This window comes from Passer domesticus, chromosome 6 (genome assembly GCF_036417665.1).
Source record: "Passer domesticus isolate bPasDom1 chromosome 6, bPasDom1.hap1, whole genome shotgun sequence".
In the NCBI taxonomy this organism is placed as follows: Eukaryota; Metazoa; Chordata; class Aves; order Passeriformes; family Passeridae; genus Passer; species Passer domesticus.
This window is the reverse complement of record NC_087479.1, coordinates 47516361-47537965: the sequence shown is the minus strand read 5'-3', so window position 1 is coordinate 47537965 and position 21605 is coordinate 47516361. Positions and strand designations below refer to the sequence as shown.

At 39.9% G+C, this 21605-nt stretch overlaps 1 protein-coding gene and 1 long non-coding RNA gene across 5 annotated transcripts in view; one reads left to right on the top strand and one right to left on the bottom strand.

The window, feature by feature from the left end:
- KCNQ1 (potassium voltage-gated channel subfamily Q member 1) overlaps nucleotides 1-21605 on the bottom strand; it is a 331377-nt gene that overhangs the window by 197859 nt on the left and 111913 nt on the right. The gene's annotated exons all lie outside the window — the stretch shown is intronic.
- On the top strand, nucleotides 12419-20938 carry LOC135303437 (uncharacterized). Its single transcript, XR_010364917.1, has 3 exons — nucleotides 12419-12531; nucleotides 16378-16491; nucleotides 18486-20938. It is a non-coding gene; the product is annotated as an uncharacterized LOC135303437 (long non-coding RNA).

The window sequence follows — 21605 nt, the reverse complement described above, 5'->3', positions numbered from 1 at the left end:
GCTAGCTCTACATACAGTTTCAGGCTTTTGGACTGTCTGTACAAATGCAAAAATGTTGATTCTTCTTGCACAGGAAGACTAGGAATTCAACTAGGAAATATGTGTGTATGTACAAGGTATTCAAGTCCAAGTGCACTTGGCATTGCATTTTGAAACTAGAAATAAAAACATCATATATTACAGGCACAGTAGCGAGGAATATAGAAAAGAACAATGTGCATTCTCTCAAAAAAGAAAATGACAAGAACAGTAACATAAACAACTCGGCATCAACCCAGTGCTACATTATTCAAGACCAGTCATCTTTGATCACATGCACATTGGTTGCAGTACTTAGTTTATACAGTTTGACTCAACTGTCACTATTGTAGAAACCTGTCAAGTTCAGATATATAGACACTTTATGCAGCATGGTGATATTGTGAACATGTCAAAACTAGCACTTGTTACTAAATCTGGCCAAAACTCTTCATTAAAGTTGTCATAAGGATAGCTCTTCTTGCTGAGCACTGGAACTATTTATTCTTGTCTAATCTCCTCCAAGAACGCTCCAATTCTTCCATGCAGCAGTAACATGTGAAACATCTACTCAAGTTTGCACTTTTTCTAAGTTTCTAAGTTTTTTCTACACCTGATGGGGTTATTTATTTTTTAAACTCTATACTTCGACATACAGTGGGAATTTCACAGCCCTGTTGAAAGTGCACAATACAGTAGGAGAAGGTGCTGGTTTGACAGGAAAGTGTGATCCTTAATTTAAATTTAATCACCTATCGATTGCAAGAAAACTATTCCTGTTACGTCAGGATAAACTTGATTGGTGTGTAAAACAGAAGCAGTACACCACAAAAGCCAGCAGGTAAGAAGCTCACTTCACCACCAGGTGAAATCAGGTACTTACTAATCAAAGCAGAGCACCTGAAAAGGAGAAGTTGGCAGAGCATATCCCTGTAACTCAGGAGCCAGTGTAACTCTTGGCAAACATTTTTTGCTCTTTCACCAACAAACACCACTTGCCCATTGATCAGTGTTCAGGGAATTCTTGTTACCTTCTGTAACCTCAGCTAGACATCCTTCAAACATACCTGGTGGGTCAGTGGAAACATGCACAAAACTCAAACCAATGAACAGACAGGAGGTTTTTTTATGCCTCTCAGCTATTGACATCCAAACCATCAAGGAAAAAATGTGATTTATAGTGCCAGCAGAAAAGCTGCTTGAAGTGTTCATGAAAATACATATTAACTATGGACATGAGTACAGCACTGCACAAACAAAATGTCAATACCCCTCTTGATTGTATTCTTGAAGCAAGAGTTAGAATAATAATACATTACCTGTTTTCATCTACCTTACATCCCAAAAATAACACATTTCACAACTGATTGTTTTAGGTGTGTGTTGCAAGCACAGTATTACTGCTTCTGCTGCTCTATGCCTATACACAAAGGGTCAGATTCATTTTTTTGTCCCATTGGACTGAATATGTATTGAAGAGAATGCTCAACAGAAGAAATCCTGTGCTTGTACTATGCATGAGTAAACAGGTTTGGAATGTGACTTTGAGAGTAACCACTCATATCAAAGTGATCACTTAATTCTGCAAAATTAATCTAACCCCCTCCAGCAAAAAAAAACCCCGATAACCCAAGCCCAAAATATTTACAAGCGCTCTGTATGCACTTGTAATCTTTTCTTCTTTTTTACATGAATCATGGTAGGAAAGCAATCTTAATTTCATCAGATTTCTCTACTCTGAAGTGCTTGGCCACACCAAAACACATTACTGTACAACACCCCAGCTACATAACCATAGTTACCAACTGCCATGACCTGAAAACAGGGCTACACATTTATGGAAGACTGTCCTTTATACAGCAATTAAGCAATTATACAATAATTAAAGATGTAAGAACCTATTCAATACATGGAATATTAGCAATTTGTGTCTGCCTTTGTTTTGTACAAAGCCCTAACAGTATTTGCACTTACAGGAAACAAAGGCAGGAACAAGAGAAAAAACACAGACTTTATCACCAGGATTATCTAAATAAGAATTTATTTCTTTATCTCCAATTCCAAGGTAGTCTGGAATAAGGATGGAGACTTAGTGCACAGAGTGAAAACTCTATAAAATGAAGACCCCTGAATGCATAATTGGAAAGACATAGGATCAGTAGTCAGGGTGAAGGTATTGAAGAAGCAAACAGTTGATTTATGCCAGGATTTAAACCACTGATTTTAGCCTCCTGGATAAGATCAGCACTGAAATATTCCATGGATAAAGCACTTCTAGAATTGCTTAGTAGGCAAAAGAAACCCCTCAGTTGCACCAAGTGCAATTAAAACCTTCTAATACTAAACCATCTAAACTCAGTATGCTCAATACACAGGAAAGAAAGGGGATAATGAATGCCTTGATGAGCAGTGAGCATTATTGAACTCTAGATCATGGGCAAGGCAAGCAAACAAAATGAACCTTGAAGGAAGCAGTAGGTGAAGCGTTCAATAACACATTATTTGCCATTGCTTAAACAGAGGTTTCAATCCTTCAGTAGCTTAAAGTACTAAGATAAAAACAAGACACTTTCTGAGTGGCTGATTTGCTGCTTAAACAAGTTACATAGGAAAAGTAATAATGCAGTTGATGATTCACTGATTTTTTTTCATTTCAAATATTTAAAAAATATATTTATACCAAAATTTTCATATTTTCTGAAATAATTTTTATTTTTAAAACGACAAAGGCAAAACAAAGAATCTAGCAATTGGATGTCTGACAGTGGCTAATCAGCTGCTCCAAATTTGTCACGTTTTATCAGTAAGTATCTCTGTCCCCAGGCCAATACTTGGAGGGGATTTTTATCTTCTACTGTATTCCATGCACCCTAGAATGCAGTTTGCCCTCTTGGCTACAAAGGCACACCCTGCTGACTGCTACTGAGCACCACCAGATCCCTTTCTGCAGAGCTACTCTCCAGCTAATCCCTTCCCAATAGATACATATGCCCAGTGGTACCCCATCCCAGGTGAAAAACCTGGTATTTGACTGGTGGAATTTCATCCCATTAATCACTGCGAAATCAATGTGTAATTAATCATTGCAAAATGCTCCAATCTATCCAGATCCCTCTGCAAGGCTTCCCGTCCCTTAAGACAGCCAACAGCACCTTCCAGTTTGGTGTCACCATCAAATTTGCTAATGGCACATTCAACTCCTGCATCCATACCTTTGATAAGTATGTTGAGCAGCCCTAGGATTGAGCCCTAAGGACAGCACTGGTGGCTGCTCACCATCCAGACACAGCCCCACTCACTGGAACCCTGGGAGCCCTGCCCTGCAGCCAGCTCTGCATCCAGCACACCATGAACCCCCTTATCCCACAGCTGGACAACTTGTCCAGAAGGATGCTGTGAGGGACAGTGCCAAAAATCTCACAAATTCTCACATTTTCTGCAAAAATGCAGAAAAACTACATTCACCACGTTCCCTTCCCCACCAGGTGGGTGACCTTACCACGCAGGTAAGATTGAAAGATCAAATTAATTGAATGGGACTTTCCTTTGTGACCCATGTTGATAGCACCTGATGACTGCATTGTTTTTAAATACCTTTTAACAGTATTCAGTACAATCTCCTCCATAATTTTGCCAGGAACTGAGGTTGGTCTAGCAGGCCTGCAGGTTCCTGGGTCTTTCCTCCCACCCTTCTAGTAAATAGGAATAACAGTGGCTGGCAGAGACCTCCCCGGGCTCCCAAGGCCTTTGGTAGCTGATGGAGAGGGGTCCTGTGTAACACCAGTGAGATCCTTCTGCACTCAGGGATGAATCCCAACAGGCCCCATGGACTTGTGAACATTCAGCTGATACAGGTGGTCCCTCACAGTTCCAGTGGCCACAAGGGGAAAGCCACTGTCCCAGCTCTCATGGGCCTCCAGCTCTGGGGATCAGGCACACCAAGGTTTATCAGCGTCACCAAAAACTGACACATTGAATGCTTTTTCTTCATCTCTATTAGGCAGGTGACCATCTTCAACAAGGATCAATCCAATGTTTTCTTTAGACCTCCCCTTGCTATCAATGTACTTCAAAAAGCCTTTCTTGTTATCTGAAACAGCACTGGCCAGTTTCAACCGTAATTGGGCTCTGGCCCTTGGTGTCTTCCTCATGCATAGACAAACCACAGCTCTGTAATCCCCCTGAGAGGCCTGACCTCATTTCCAGAGATAGCCAGAGCTAAAAGTCACCCAGGAGTTACAAAACTATTAATATGAACTGTTATACAGTTAGAGCTATTAATATGATTAGTGTTTACCCAAGAAGCCAAAACAAAGTCGCAACATTGTCTTCCAACATTTCGTTCTCTTCCAAACAAAACAAAAGCTAGAAGACATTTGATTTTTTTTTTTTTCAAAATACAATACTAAAAAAGAAATCAAGGATTTCTCTAAATATCACTCTAAATGGAAGAAAGGACACTGACAATAAAAATCTTGTTCTTTGAAAGAAAATAGTAAAAGTAATACTAACTCACTGTCCAATTGTTGCCAGCTGAATTTGAACAAAAGACAGGCACAAAAATAAGTTTCAACTCTATACATTCTCTCAGCCTGGGAAAGAAGAGTTTAAGATCTGGATCCAAATTCTGTAGCACAAGCCCATCTATAATTAAAATGAATTAGATTTAAGAAGGAAATGATAATAAATATTTAACTTTGACTCCTGTGGTGACAGGGACCTGTGTGCCAAATTCTTGCCAAAGGCAAATTTCTATGGTCAAGCTATAAGGCTATAAAAATAAGGGTTTATAATAAAAGTACTTACAGATGCTTAACTCCAGCAGTGCTTTCAGAGACTCCTGTAACAAATGCTACTTGAAATGACAAGGTCCACAGTTCACTCACCATGTTTAATTGCAATGCTGATTCAACATTTATCTTCCCAAAGAAGCAACAGGGCATCACTATCAGCTCTGGCATCTCAGATGGAGAACATTCCAGCAATTCTACAATGTTCTACTTACACAGCAGCTGCAAGAAGCTTTCTGAACCAAGCTTTTTCCATGAAAAGATAATGTGTGTAAAGCATACACGGGTATAAATGAGCTCTTGTAAAGTCAACCATCTAAATTAAGCACAACGATTCCACAAGATGTACTGGATAAACATATAGCAAAAAAAAAGGAAAGGGAAAAGTTTATCCAAAGACATTTCAGAATGGGTAGTGCAACACTTTTTGTAAGTCTAACTTCAGAAGACAAAGGTTTTCATTTCGTAATGAGATACATTGTTAATAGCAGACTGTAGAGAAAAAGGTAATAAAAATGAGGCACTACAGCCTTGAAGGTTATCCACAGCTGCCAGGAAGTTTTTAATTAAGATGAGCCATTTCAGCCAGTAATTGGAGGAGAGGCAGCAGGGACACACTATCACATCAGCCTTCTAACTTCAAGGCTCATATCAGCTCCTCATTCTCTTAGGACTCCATAATTATCTCTTCCTAGCTCCCTCTCTATCATGGAAACACAACACTGGGTCTGTATAAGGCACAGAGGTGTGCATTTTAAAAAGACCAAGCACAGCCTAAGGAAGCCAGACCTGTGGTTTCAAAAGTATTTTAAAGGAGTTCTCCTATAAAGCAGCTATAAAATACAACTGCACACATCTTTATCTATTCACAGTCATGCCATAGGATGCAAAAGGGCATTTCCAAAGGCTGGGCTGGCAGGCCAGGGCCAGCCAAACATGCAGGTTGCACAGGCAAAAGGCATTCATAGGGGCTAATATAAGTGCTGTGAATCCTATTCCTGTGTTTGTTCCTTTACATCTGTGTTAAGATTCCACAGAATAATTTCCCACATTGCATTCTCTTGCAGCTGGGGGTTGAACATAACACAATTCTGTAACTGCACTTGGGTCTCTGTCCCTGTATCCCTGTGTCCCTGTATCCCTGTGTCCTAGACACAGTGAGATGGCATGGCTGATGGTTTGAGGGTATCTGCTGGATTCCCACTGAGTTAACAGCAGTGTCAACAAATGTTTGTTTTACCCCTTCTTTCTTCACTTCCTCCTTACCTCAGGTCAGAGATGCTGCAGAGTCTATGTAAATCTTCCAAAATTGGGAATATGCCAGGCAGTTTTACAGCTCTTCAGAGTTACCAAGGTATTGTAAAGGGGCTGCAATCCCTTTTAACATCTGGAACAAAACTAAACAACCCAATGTGTGATTCAAAAAAACCCCAAATAGCAAAACCACCACAAACCAAACCGCCCCTGCCTGCAGCTTCACATGTCTTCTGTATTTCAGTGTACACCGTTACCTTTAAAATAAATAAACAGCATAGACTACATAGCTGAGCCAGAGGCTGTTATAAACATGGGGTTGGATTTCACCACAAACTTGTACAGAGTTACAATGGAAAAACTCCAGGTTGATGAGCACTCAGTTGGTTTTGGGAGGGTTTTTTGTTGTTTGCAGCGGATTGTTTTGCCTGTTGTTGTGTGGTTTGGGGATTTTTTTGTGAACAAAATGTATACAGTAACATGTTTTTTTAAAACATAATAATAAGACTTACAGGTACCTGAATTGTGTCAACTGCCAAGGACAGCAATAGGAATTACTTAGCTTAAGTTCCCAGAGATTTATCTCACAGTAATGGCTTGAATTTAAGTAAAGCTGAATTTAGTTTACAGAGCATCAGAAAATTTCCTAACAGCAAAATATACTAGACTGTGGAAGTCTCTTAGGGAAAGCATTATCACTTGACTCAGATAAAAATGGACAACAGAAGAAATCACAGTAGGACACAATCCTGCACTAGCAAGTGTGTCAGCCAAGATTATCTAAAGGCTTTTCTTCCTCTGGTTTCTGTGAAGTGTGAATTGCTCATAAGTGATTGCAGTGGAATATGTTAAAATAAAATATTCGGGAGCCACAGCAGCCACATCACTTATTAGTCATTCCCTTTCAGCTTTCCACAGCCTTCTTCCTACCAAACATAAGAGTAGTGTATGCAGCAGAGAGGAGCAGAGCCTTTCTGCGAGGCTGCCGCGTCACCCTTTGAAAGGCAGTGCACCCTGGAGTCACCGCATCCTACCGGGAACGCACACTTTGAACTTTTCAGCAATTCTTAACACCTACTGCGTCTCTGCTTGGTCTCTTGTAGTAGGATTAACACAAGTATGTGTGACAGGAAAAGCGGCTTTGATTTGCTTGTCTTCAATTCAACGGTCAGTGCACCAGTTCTGAACTGCTCAGACTGTGAACTAGCAGAGCTCCAGCTCAGAATAACTTACAGAAGTTAATTATTTTGTAAACATCACAGATGGTTTTTGGTTGGTTTTAAGTCAGCATTTTAATTAAATTTGAATTTTTTATCTTTTCAAAACAACAACAAAAAAGACAAAACCCAACACACTTGATTTCTCCTTTGCAATAAAAGCATTCTTAATCTTTGCTAAACGAGGTACACCACACTGTTTGCTTCATGGAGAAGAGTTAACCACAATTATGAGACATTTACAGCAGCAAATTATTTATTCCTTTCAGCTTCCAGAAATGACTAAAATACTGTGTCAAAGCAGTAGTGTCAGTTCAGAAAAATATTCAAGAATGTGCTTAATTCCAAGCATGTCAACAATCCATTAACTTTAATAATATTTAAAGAGATGCATAAGTTGCTCAGTAAGGATATGATTTGTAATGTGCTTAACCTTAGGCATACACCTATATACCCTACAAAATGTACATGCTACTTCAGAAATTAACCTAGAAAAGATAATGGAAATAAATACTAGCAAAACAGTATGTTTCTCTGTGCCTCAGAGAAAAAAAATCATGGAAATAATATTTTCAAAATAAAATCCATTCCTACTTGAGGATGCTGTTTTGAAAACCTCTTGGCATGTGCTGAAAAAGTTCAAGCACTGGAACAGGCACAGGTGACTCAACAACTTTTTAACAGCCAGAGGAAAGAGAGAGAAGCAGTAAAACAGTTCAGGTACAGTTCTCTGCCTGAGGCCACAATATACAATTTTACTACAAAACTAATTGTAAACATCACTGTTCATCAAAATGCACAGTAAAGTAATCCAGGACAGTTTTTGACATTGCTGTCAGCCTTTCTCAGGGTTTAATGTATTTTGATAATCTCTACAACAGTTCTCCACTTGCAGAATGTAACAGGTTAGTAAAAATGGGTATTCTCCTTAAAACTAAACAAGGGCATCATTCACAACTTCCTATCCTGAGACTATTATTCCATAGCTTTTAAGGAAAATTTAAATCAAGTTTTGTTTAAAAACTTACTTAACATTTGCTAAATTAAGATTTTAACTAAAAGGTTAAAAACAAGCTCCTTTTCATAATTACCTTGATTACTTTTTCACATTCAAATGAATGGTTATATTAAATTTCTTCAATTTGAGTTTAATTTTATATCTTCATTCCCAACTGCTTGAAACTTCTACACTGCTTAGCAAGTGGAATGAACACTCTGTGCATGGTCAGTACTGCATTGCAACCTTTTCATGTAACTTTGTGTTTAGCTGGCATGCATCATTTACCAAGTATTTCCTATTATGAAGATTTAATTTTTTTTAAAATATACTAATTTAAAACTGTTGTTAGTTTAGAATATAATTTACGCATCATAAGAACAAATGAAACTGTAATTGCTGTAAATTTTAAGGAAGTTGTGGCAAACTGGTAGTGGAAGAGTTACTAAGAATAAAACCTGTACTTAGATCATATATGTTCCTAATTTAGCCTGAAGTCCTTACTTTATTGATGCTCTGTTGAATAGAGACATATCTTTGAACTGCCCTGTTCTGAGGCTTCTAAGCACTCCAAATGTGCCTGCCTTGCATGGAACTACACCATGCCAAGTTCTGACTCAGAAAACTGGATGTGTTAGATGTTTCCCATGTCCCTAAGGAGGGTATATGAAGCTTTTTATTTTGGTCTGTGTCTTTATATCCAGCTTTCTGTGAGCTGGTTTTCTAAGAAATACATCCATCATGTGTACCTGCACTTCTAGCCCACCAATCAACCCCCCTTCCTGCAGCACCATTTAATATCTAGTGACAGCTGTTGGGTTGTTTTCTGGCACGTTCAGTTTCAATCCCAGCTTTGGTACCGAAGGAATTCACAGTGCACTGCTTTCAGGTCAGTTTAAAACACATAATCCCAAGCACACAGATCATGTTTAGACTAGTATCATTTCCACTCAAGCACCAGGTTCTGACCACACCATCACACACAGAGCAAAGCAGTGACTAAAGACAGTGCTGGCACATAAGGTTACAGCTTGGGACAAATCCTGGCAACAAAACAATGCTGAAAACTCTGCATAAAATCTAAGGCCTGCTCAAATTTCTGGCAAAACCCCCAATGACTTCCATGAAGCCAGAAGCCACCTCCTGTCTCAGAACAAAGGAATGCTACCACTGAATATGGGTTTAAATGTCACCTGCACTGCAGCACACAAAACACAGCTCACTGCTTCGCAGCACCGAGCTACCAAGTCCCAGGGCTGCCCGCTCTGCTGAGGCCACAGATGCTGCTGAACTAAACCCAAGGCAAACAAGTGTCAGCCAAACTTTTCTCCTTCCCTGAGCGCTCTATTCAAAACACGGGGTGGGGGGAAAGGAGAAGGGGAGGAGGCACAGATTATGTTTCAAATGAAAATAAATGCAGTTGTTCCCAAATCAGTCTCCAGCTGTTGTTTGTCGTCTTCTCCAGGACACAATAAAGGTTGTCACTACTTGGAGGCACAGATTGCCAGCTTAAAAAGGGTTGAAGGACAGGAATACACAGGTTACACTACTGAGATACAGAAAAGCTGATTGTAGGAAGCCTGTATCAGCCACCTGCACCACACACTTGAAATTTACTGAGCATGTTTTAGTCAAATTACATTAATGAACCAAAATAAGAAAAGTTGAGGAGGGCAGGGAGAAAAAAGAAGACTGTCAAAAAACATACTCACCAATAGTAAAGAAACAAAAATTAATTATAATTTTAACACTTTTTTAGAATTAATTGGTAAAAATAATAAAATAATAAAAGGTCTTTAGGCCCATTTCTTAAAAAGGCAGTCTGTGTTAAATACAGTATTTCTCAATGGATTCTTGAGATTAGATTATTATTATACCAGATTTTACTCTAGTATGTAATGCTGATCATCTAATTTCTGGTCCAAGATTGCTGACTTCCCATCAGTGCTTATTGCTAGGATTATCATCTTTAGGAACTACAGAAATTATTGTATAATAAATAATGGGTGATGAATCAAGCATGACTTCACCACTGAATTATGCAGCTTCCCTCACAGTTGCCTACACTCATGGAACTTTAAAGATTAGATGGTTTAGCAATAGAATTTAAAAGTGTCCTTGGTAATGAAAGACACATTCAGGAACCTGAAAAGCTTTTGAGCTATTACTTTAGTTTGTTTTAAATCCCAGAGTAAAGAATGGAAAAGGCAGCAACTTTTTGCTCTAAAAATAAAATTACAGATTTTTACTTCTCTTTTTTTAACCAAACTCCGTAACTGGAGTTGCATTATTTATAGTCCAGTTGCTTTCAAGGCCACAACACATATGAGAAATGCAATGAAAACTGACAGCAGTATGGATCTGCACTTTGTAAAAGAGGCTCTGTGGTTACATCTTTAATAATTCTAGTGAGAGAAAGAAAAAAAGGAAGCAATTTGGTGAAAATGTCAACATGCAATTCCACACAGGTCTGATTTTCCACACAGCATTCCTCTTGCTGAGCTAGTGCTTCAGCCAAAGCTGATGGCACAAGGTACAGCTACACAAGTACACAAACAAAAACATGAACACACAAATAAATTACCTTAAATACTTTAGAAACCACCATCACTGTTAGCAGTGCCTATATATAAATACCCTACCATAAATGCAACCTGGAAAGCGACTTTGCTTTCATCATAGCTCGATAGGAAAGGGTAAACAATATTCCTTTGGGAAAGATTTTAAAAACAAATGGGTGATTATATATTAAGTGTTTCGCACTACTGTTTTTCTCTTTTGAGAACTCTGCTTTGGCTGGTTTGCCATGTTAGGGAGTAAGGGGAAACCAGCTGAACATAAACTGTTTTGAAAGTTTGCATCTGTAAACTTCTGAGACAGCCTGAGGGAGGTGGTGATAATTCAGTATCTTATAATAGCAGGCAGCACAGAGATCAAAGAGAAGGAAGACTTGGCTGAAACTAACTATGACTGTTTGACTGTGTGAGGTACTAGTAAAAATAAATTATTTTTTATGCCTAAGGAAGACTGTCTGAACTGCAGCCCTGCACACCTTCCACTTTTTTCCACTTTGTTACAGCCACAGTGCCATAAGACCTTCCTACTAACAATACATGTCTTTGATAAACACTTGGAATAGATGTGAAGTTTTGGCTACACGTGCATGGTCTTTTCCTTGAAAATACAGTATTTGTTCAACTGAAAATTGGGCCCTTTTTTTTTTTTTTTTTTTTTACAGCAGAAAGCTAGGAATTGACTGAAACTGAAGCTCTTGAAGTAGAGACCATCTCACTGTGGAAGACAGTAATTTGTTCGGATGCACCATCTCAGCATCTGAACTAAGGTGCCAGTACTGAACCCTGACTTCTTATAAAAAGCTGAAGCAGACTCTGTCATAAAATCTGTGTTTTATTTGTGTGGGATTTTTTTTACGATATTCATTATTTATGCCAGACTGCAAGCGCCTGGCTGTGATTTTGTCTCTGGGAAGACACTGGAGGCTGACTGACCTGTACACAAATACACTATTTTTCTGTAAACCTAAGACAATTGTACATCTAGTACTGAACATGGTTCTCCAAACGCTACTTAAAATATTATTGTGCAATTTTTTTCAGAGCATCTACTGCCAAAGAGCAGCTAGAGTACTTGACTTCAGATTTCTATCTACGTCCTATCACAAGTGCAAAACAGCAAGTGATGAAACCCAGAGGCAGATGTTTCTTCAGCTTAGAGAAACATATTCAGACAAACTACATGGTGTTCGTGATGCCTATTCAATTTCATACAGTCTTTATGCTGCTCCTTTTTATTCATGAAGTATCAAAAAATATTAGGGTCTGATTGTCATGAGGTGTTCTTCCTTTTACACATCCCACTGCATTGCACAATGGTGCTGTCAGACAGACAAGTCTTGTAATTATCCAAGGGTGTCAAACAGACATGGAAACGGCTTTGGACTTAAATAATATCCAACTTGTTATGGGCGTGAGCCCAGGGGGAAAAAAGTGTTTTCTTATCCACAAGCTACAAATCATTTGATACTCTAAATCCCAATTAAGCTAGTGCTTAAATCCTTCACAAGCCAACAGCTACCTAACTTTGAACAAGCACATCAAAGCATTTTGCTGAACTATGGCTTTGGAAAAGAATGCAAGGCCCACTGTGGATCTTGTCTACCTGGATTTCAGTAAAGCCTTTGGTACATGTCCCATGGCATTCTCCTGGAGAAGTTGGGACCCCATGGCATGGACAGGTACACTCTTTCTGTGTTAAAAACTGTCTGGATGGTCAGGCCCATAGCGTGGTGGGAAATGGAGTTAAATCCAGCTGGTGGCCAGCCCCAAGTGGTGCTCCCCAGGGCTCAGTGCTGGGCCCAGCTCTGTTTAATCCCTTTATCAGTGATGTGGATGAGGGATGGAGGGCACCCTCAGCCAGCTGCAGGCACACCAGGCTGGGTGGGAGTGCTGATCTGCTGGAGGGCACAGGGCTCTGCAGAGGGATCCGGACAGGCCGGACCGATGGGCTGAGGCCGACGGTGTGAGGGTGAGCCAGGCCGAGTGCCGGGGCTGCCCTTGGGTCACAACAGCCCCAGACAGGGCACAGGCTGGGCCAGAGGGGCTGGGACCCTGCTGGGCAGAAAACGACCTGGGGGTGCTGCTGGCAGCAGCTGAACATGAGCCAGCAGTGCCCAGGGGGCCAAGGAGGCCAAGGGCATCCTGGCCTGGATCAGCCATAGTGTGGCCAGCAGGACCGGGACAGGGATTGTCCCCCTGTACTGGTGAGGCCACACCTCGAGTGCTGTGTCCAGTTCTGGGCCCCCCACTGCAAAAAAGACATTGAGGGGCTGGAGCGAGTCCAGAGGAGGGCAACAGAGCTGGGGAAGGATCTAGAAGACATCCTGTGAGGACTGGTGGAGGGAGATGGGGATATTTAGCCCAGAAAAAAAGGAGGCTGAGGCAGGACCTTATCACTCTATACAACTGCCTGAAAAGAGAGTGTAACTAGGTAGGGCTTGGTCTCTTCTCCCAAGTACCAGATGACCAGGAGAGAGGACATTGCCTCAAGCTGTGCCAGAGGTTCAGGTTGGACATCAGGAAGAAATTCTTCACTAAAAGTAGGATGAAGCATTGGAATGGGTTGCACAGGGAAGTGGTGGAGTCACTGTCCCTGGAGGTGTTCAAGAAACAACTGGACACGGTGCTTAGCACTATGATTTAGTTGGCATGGTAATAAATGGTCTAAGGTTGGGCTTAATGATCTTGGAGGTCTTTTCCAACCTTAAGGATTCCATGACCTCAATATGTGAAAAAGATCCAGAAAATATATCCTCCCCTAAAAATAAATAGAAGTATGACAGAAGCAGAAGTGACATCATCCCATACTTGTGCCAGTTATGGCCTAGGTGCTGAAATGACAAATCCAGTAAAAATATCTAAGAAAAAGTGATACCACATTACATTTATATTTTTGGAAAGAGAACGTAAAGAGGTTTTTTCATCCTGTATCAAGACAGCCAACATTGTTACTGTCAGTTAAACCATTTGTAATTCTGATTACACCACCACCTTGAGACTCCATGCAAAACAAAAACCAACAAAACTCTTATCAATTAAAAAGAATTTACTGATTAATTTGTTGACTTCTTTAAAAAAACTTTTACTATCTTTACCAAGATTTTTCAATATTATGCTGAAGATCGCATGTTTCAGATCAGTAAGGCTTTTTACTGCCCCCCTTTTTCTGTTTCAAAGATGCTGATTAATCTAAGTTACTACATATTAGACATTTTAATTGTCAATGTTTCCAAGCTCATGTCTGCCTTACATCTGCATTCCCCTTTAATATATAAATATTACCACTGTGTAAAAAGCCCTGAAAAACACATCACAGAGAAGAATAGCCTGTGTTGTATATATACGGCAGACAAACAAAATTCCATGGAAAAACACACACTGTAAACATCAATGCCTTCCCATTGAGGACAGCTGCTGTAACACAATCCAGGGTGCCTGCTGCCAGGATTTTCCACATGAGTGCATCTTCTTTTAACCGCTGCTCAAACATTGGCTGAAAGAGGAGCTGCTAGACTGAACATGTGTCTGCGCTCGGACGACAAACACACGGCACAGCACTGGAATGCAGAGCAAACCTCGGGGTTTGGGCGGGAAACGAGCTGCCCGCTGCCTGCCTACCTTTGGGCTGAGTCCACAAACACTTCTGGGCTGGCTTTCAGAATGCATTTTATACTTCCCAGTGAGAAATAAGTGAGCGTGTTTGTAAGCATGCATGCAAGGCACGGAGGTTTTAAGTTGAAGCTCTCAATAAATAAACTACAAGTTATGACAGCAGTACAAAATATACATCTCCTGTTGCAGCCAAGTAGAAAGGAAGGACAAACCTATCACACACTCTTTTGCCAGATTAAATAAAATAGATATTGGCAGAAAATTTCAAAGCTATAAAATGCTGGGAGGAGGAGGTCATCATAGGTTACTGCAGAAAACTTCTTCATAATATCAACAAGATGCAAACCAAGTCATAGATTAGACAGAAAACAGAATCAGGTTGCCCTTCACAAAAGGCACCTCAGCTGCCAAAAGTACAAGAGCAATTAAGGAGCGCAAATCAGCTTAAAAGCAGAGAGGAATAAATGGTGTAGAAAAAGGGAAGTGCTCACTTGAATTAATGAGTTTGTAAATTAACATACACACACATTTATCCATACACACACCCACAGCCTTCCATGATGTCAGGGTAAAGCATCCTCACTGGACACAAACGAGGCTGAGGGGTCTGACAGACCCTGGGCTCAGATGCCCTCCAGTTTACCCCAGCTCAAAGGGCCAAGCTGATGTTTTTTCCCTTGACTTCTGCTGCATACTTCCTCCTACACCACTGCAGAAATGGAAGCCTTTTTCCTGAATTTCCCAGGCAATAAAACTACTATTGCTACCAGTATTGATTCTTGATGTATTTCTTATGAGATAAGCTCAAAAACATTATAAATTTAGAATTCTAAATATGTAGCAGCCAAAGCAGACACAGTATTATAGTAAAAGTTGTTTTAACTGGCAAAATAGTAAAGGTTTCCTGCACAGATGAGAACACTCCAGGATACCAGAAATCTCCTCCCTCTCCAAAGCCATCACCTGATCTGGTGTCCTCTCTCTGAGTGACTGAAGTAAACAAAGACATGGGCTGTGTGCGAGACAGAGAGAAAGGCTATGTATGGATCAAGAGAAAGGATTCAAGAAAAAACTTGAAGGATTAAAGCTTCAAGGATTTATGGGAACACCCTCAAAATTTTAAGTGTACTTCTAGCTTTGCAGAAGGGCTTAAAACTATGTGTAGCCAAAGGACTAAGAAAACAAATGGTTAAAAAGAGATTCTGATACTTCCTTAAGTCTTGTGATTCAGCAGGGCCTAACTCAGAATTTATGACCTTTTTGAGGCTGGCAATGCTATGATTACTCAACCTGGCTCATAGTTGGCAGACATAGTCCAAACAAGAGAATTGGAGAATCTCAGTTCTAATCCCTGATCATTTACAGGGATTCAGCTGGATCTGATTCAGTAACACATGCAGGCACATGCTGTATGTTAAACAAAACGTTACCTCCACTGAAGCTATTAACACTCAGAAAGCACTCAAAGTGCATGCTTAACCAATTACCTAAACTGGGGGCTACATGTTCAGAAGACAGCTACTCCCAAAAGTGGTGTATTCTTCCTTTGGCTTAATTGCCTACTCAGCTGACAGTGTCTGCTGTTTTGTGGGAAGCATGGGATGGTCAAGACCAGAATTACTGTCCAATAAAATGCATGAGACAATATTCAGTTGAAGCAATAAACAGAATTATCAATGCAGCTACAAGGGCAGAAGAAGCAGAAAGCACAACCAGGCAGCTCTCTGAAACCTTAGAAAAACCCTCTTGGCTCCACCATACCTTCTCTCAGAAAATGTTTGCCAAAAACTTTCAGTTGTAGCATATCTTTCGGTTACTGACAAACCCTGCTAAGTCTAGTGGCTCCAGTCTTTGCATGATTTAGTCCTGTAGCCTCTCAGCTAAAATTAAGCTTGGGGATTTTTTTTTTTTAGGAGGAAAACCAAAACAAACCATGAAAACAAACTATTAAAAGTCGTAACGGAAGCCAGAAGGAATTCCACATTGTTCTTAAGACCATTTTGGCTATAAACGGCATCATCACACAGGTAGAGTTAAAAAACACATGAGCTGTGAGATCTGTTTTAGAAGTCTTGATGAAATTTCATTTAAAGAAGAAAACTAAATTGGAACAATGATGCTGAAACATGAAAAATCTGAATACAGGAAATAGACAAAGGGATATAACATAGAATAGAATAAGCACAAGATGCGAAGTCACCAGTTCCAAATACATGAGTGGTTGAACACCACTTGCAATACTAAAGATCTGAAGCTGTCCTTTATGCTAGAATTGCCAGGTAAACACCAATACTTTCAAACACAGAATCAGGTAAAGTTGTACATTAAAAAGCCCCCACTTTCTAGATCTCTTAGAACACCACCTAAGAAAATGCAAGAGCCTTGAACAGAAAAGTAGCAAGAAGCAAACACATATATGGGACCATATTCATTCTTCTGTGAAGCCACACCATTTAGACATCAAGCTCCTTTTGAATTTCACAGAAAGATGTGAACCCCTACCCAAAACGCTAAAGGGATCATGGCATACTTTGCTGTGAGGAGGACTAGTGACGTTTGCATCCCTGTAAATGAATATCCACAATATGAGGCAGAGATGAGAAGGTAGCTAGCAGGGGGGAAGCTCAGCATGAGCACACCGAGGGTCAGACATGGCTATGCACAATCAGACATTTAATGAATTTCTGCAGACAGCTGCTTACATAACTGTCAAGCTGTCCTACCAGCCCTTCAAAAGCACTGAGGCATTTCCCCTCCTTTAAGGAGGGGAAAAAAAGCCCACTCAGGAAGATAAGAAAAGCAAAACTCATAGGCTGCAATAGTCACAATTACTTATAATAGCTTATGACTACATGGATTAAGGTTTAATTATTACACTGATGCCATTTGTCTACTATTGGATGTGCAGAGAAACCAGTTCTAACTTGTCAGAGATGATGGACTCATGTTTTCTAATGTTTAAAGAGTTTGCCCTTGCCTTTTGCCAACAGTATATTTCCCCAATTAAAGGAAGTTATTTTATACTATTTTAAACAAAGGTTGAAGAAATTTGCCGTAGGAGCAAACTTCCTGAGCTTCATTATCCAGAGCTTTAAAATGACTGGCAAGCTTCACTTTTGAGTCATATAAGTTAATTGATGACACCATAATCAGGTCTAATCAGGTATTCTTTCTTCCTGGTAAATACAATCCAGGATACCCTGAGGGATTCTGCTAAGCACAGATGTAGAGAAAAGCACACAGAAGAAGAGGACAGGAACACATTTTTCAAGATGTCTTTTCCCCTTATTCAACTGTCGAAGAGAACAAACGCATTGTCCAATGGAGATTATAAATGAGCCTCTGCCCAAAGTTAAAACTGAAAATATACATGCTACCAGTTTGAATTTCATCCTTCAGACTTTGACAACTTTTATCCTGTAACAAATACTTACAAGAGAAAAAAGTAGATGTAAATTATTTTTAAAAATACAAGACATTATGAAATAATATACCTTGTCTTTCTGGTGAAGGAAGGGACAAAGGGGACAAAGGAATCCAGCCACTGATTTATCCATGGATTTGCCAAGTCTCATGACAAGATGATGAAAAAACCTTTAACTATTTCCATCTGATGGAAAACGTAGTTTAACAACCTTATAGAAAGGCTCCAAAGAACATACCAACTACTTTTAATAAACCAAGACTAATTAGCACACTTTGCAGCTTACTTCCCTGCCCACAAGGCAGCAGCACTTTCCCTTTCCCGAATGCATCAAAACCAGAGTTCAGATGCAACAGCTAGGGGGAACAAGTATTAGAGAAGAGTCAATGATGGATTCCTACAAAATTGTAGTAAGATGTAATTTCAAGAAAAAAATTTGTTCAGGCCTCATGTACAGCTCACTTGTTTTGTCCCTTAATGGAAATAAGTAAAACATTATGACTGCTGTCAGAAAAATTAATTACTTTGACTGATACTCTAAGCCTTACATTGTCAAAGAACTGCTGCAGTATCTTTCTCCCCATCTGTCCCAAACAGAGCTGTTGCATCTACTTTTCCCCTCTATAACCTGGAGCAGAATATACAAAATTTCACTTTGGAAGCAGACAGAGAGATGCTGGAAGAGGAAATGCCTAGTTCAAGGTTAGTGTAATCTCACTAGTTTGGGCATGAGTGAGAGTGAAATATTCACTCCCTGAACTGAAACGTCCATCAAACTGTCGTATGAAAGCAATCTGAACCTACCTGTCAAGAAGAACAGAAAAATTATCAGGATGACAGGGTTGTCTCCTGGTGTCAGTCATTGAGTGGCTGTAAAGATACTGGCTTACTACAAGAAGTAGAAATAAAGCTGAGAAAACAGCCTAGCACAGCCACCTCCCTCACAATTTCATTGCTCATGTATCTTTACTTTGGTAGGGATTCTCTTCATTAAATTTCCCAGCCCTCTCTAATGAAAGAAATAGTTTTATGCACAGGAGAATTAAAAAAACTTGGTTGTTTAACCCCGTTTGTGGGTTGTAAGACTTTCACTTCAGTGGAGGAACCACCTGTGAACTTTCCATCTTCCTCCTATCCTACACAACTGCTTAGTTAATGAAATGGAGGATCATTTAGACTTAACTCCTATGAAATTGAGGTAAGGCCAGACAAGAAGTTCAAAAGTCCTCTGGGGATGAGTGACATGGAGACAACAGGATCAAATAACCCTATGCAGCAGTGTATGCACATCTGCACAATTTTTTCTTGTTGATCCATCCTGGATAAGGAGGTTAAAATAGGGGAACACATGAAGGACAACACCTGAATCTTTTTATTCTTTCATGACAGCAAAGCATGACATATCTGATGAAAATATTATTCAGCCAACAATAATACACATGGCAAAATGCTGTCAGACACAATAAGGAAATATTAAAAAATGCAACTTCCAAATTATCTTAATTTTTCAAGGAAAAAGCCACTTTCTACAATAATAACCTCAAGTGAGACATGCTAGGAGATGGCAACATAAACTTCAGGATTATCACGCCTCTGATGTTCCCTGTTCATATCCAGTTGAGGACTCAGTGGTTCCAGTACCATTATAACATTTTTTCCTCATCTTTCAAGTGTTCTTCCTTTTTCTTTTAATAGTTTCCAGAAACCAGGGATATTCTGACATGCTAAGGTGACAGAATGCTATAGGTAACCTTGTTCAGCAGCAGAATCCTTAAGGTCTATCAACTTTTAAATATGTGTTCTTTCTTAACAGGAAACAGATTCCAAACTAAGAGTTAGATAACATGTTAAGGTGTTAACTTCTTTTCCATCCTGCATTCTCTTCTGAGACCTATTCTCACCATGGACCTACGTTTGAAACTTGTGTGCAAAGCTGAGCTCAAGACCTGTGCTGCAAGACTTTTTCCATGATGTGTTGTGACAGATGAAGAATAAAATCACCTTACTTTAAAACTATAGTTCTGGAACCCTGTGCTCATGCAACTTCACCTGCAAGGCAAATCAAACAGTTTCAAATTTGTTTTAGGAGTAGTTGGATCATTCAAACACAAAGCAGAATGACTGAGAGAAAATACTATCACTTATCTGGCCAACTTGAAGTTTTAATGCATCCCCACAAGCCCTGATGGCAGTAATTGTACTGAATCCCCAGTAAATGTATTGAACATCACGCAGTGGTCTTTAGGAATGCAAGGAGCAGGCCTCAGAAGGATGGAAATAAGGTCTCTTGAGCGCTGGCCTATCTCATGCCCAAAACAAATTTGGAGAGATCTCCTGCTCAATCTTTCTCAGAGGTCAACAACTTTAAAACCAAGTACACTTTCCAACTAAAATCCTTCATATCCAGAGTTTTAAAAATATATATTATGTTTAGATTTCCTCTTATTTCACAATACTGAGGTGATATTAACACTTGAGTCTGTAGGTGACAAGTGTGGAAAGCACTGCAGTCGTCTCACGTAACACTTACATTATCATATACATACATATATCTGTATTTTTAACCTTTAAGACTGAAACAATTTATCATACACACTCCGATTTTTTTTTTTAGCCTTCAAAATAAGGATTACAAATAAATCTTTGCTGAAGTTCTAGCAAACACTACTTGGAGCATCAGTGAAACCTGCTGAAATGTAGGACTGCACTCATGCCACTCTGCAATGCTAATTTAGTCACCCAATTGCCTATTAACCCATAGTTGAGCAACTCCAGAGTAGGGAACATTTCATGTATAACATGACTGCCCCCTTGTGCCGAACTAGATCCCTTGCATTAGAAGTATGATTTCTCATGTCTTAATATGAAAAAACCCACTAAAGCAAGTAATTAAGCTAGCTTCTTAAGCATCAAAATAGAGCTATACAGTTCTTGTAACTGTATGGAAAAAAAAGTAAGCTAGGGATGATAGAAAGCAGTTTGGAAAACAGCACTGCACATCACCAAAGTGAGAGGATGTTAAATCACCTTCATATTTATTAACAATATAAGGAAAAAATAATTAAATCAAACACCTTTTTAAATCTCAAAGGCTGTTTTCTTTATGCAATCTCTTTGTTCACAGAACGGCCTGGGTGGAAGGGATTTTAAAAGTCATCTAGGTTCCAAACCCCTTGCCATGGGCAGGGACACCTTTCACTGAACTGGGCTGCTCAGATCCCCATCCACCCTGGCCTTGAACACTCCCAGGGATGGGACATCCACAGCTTCAGTGGGAAACCTGTGCCAGTGCCTCACCATCCTAACAGTAAAGAATTCTTTCCTAATATCTGATCTAAACCTGTCCTCTTCCAGTTTGAAGCCATTCCCCTGTGTCCTGTCACTATATATCCTTGTAAAAAGTCTCTCTCCATCTTTCCTGTAGGTTCTCTTCAGATATTGGAAGGCTGCAATAAGGTCACCCCAAAGCCTTTTCTTTTCCAGGTGAATAATCCAAATTCTTTCAGTCTTACCTGATAGGAGAGGTGCTCTATCCCTCTAACCACCTAGGTGACCCTGTAGTTCAGTTATGAAATGAATTCAATGAAGTCAAATAGCAGGGCTGTGAGCTGAGCTCGCTGGGTCAGACACCCACTGGCAGCTCTGAACACGGAGGCCTGGGTTCAACATGTGAAACAAACTGCACTACCAAGGGAAAATTCCCAAAGGACCTCAACG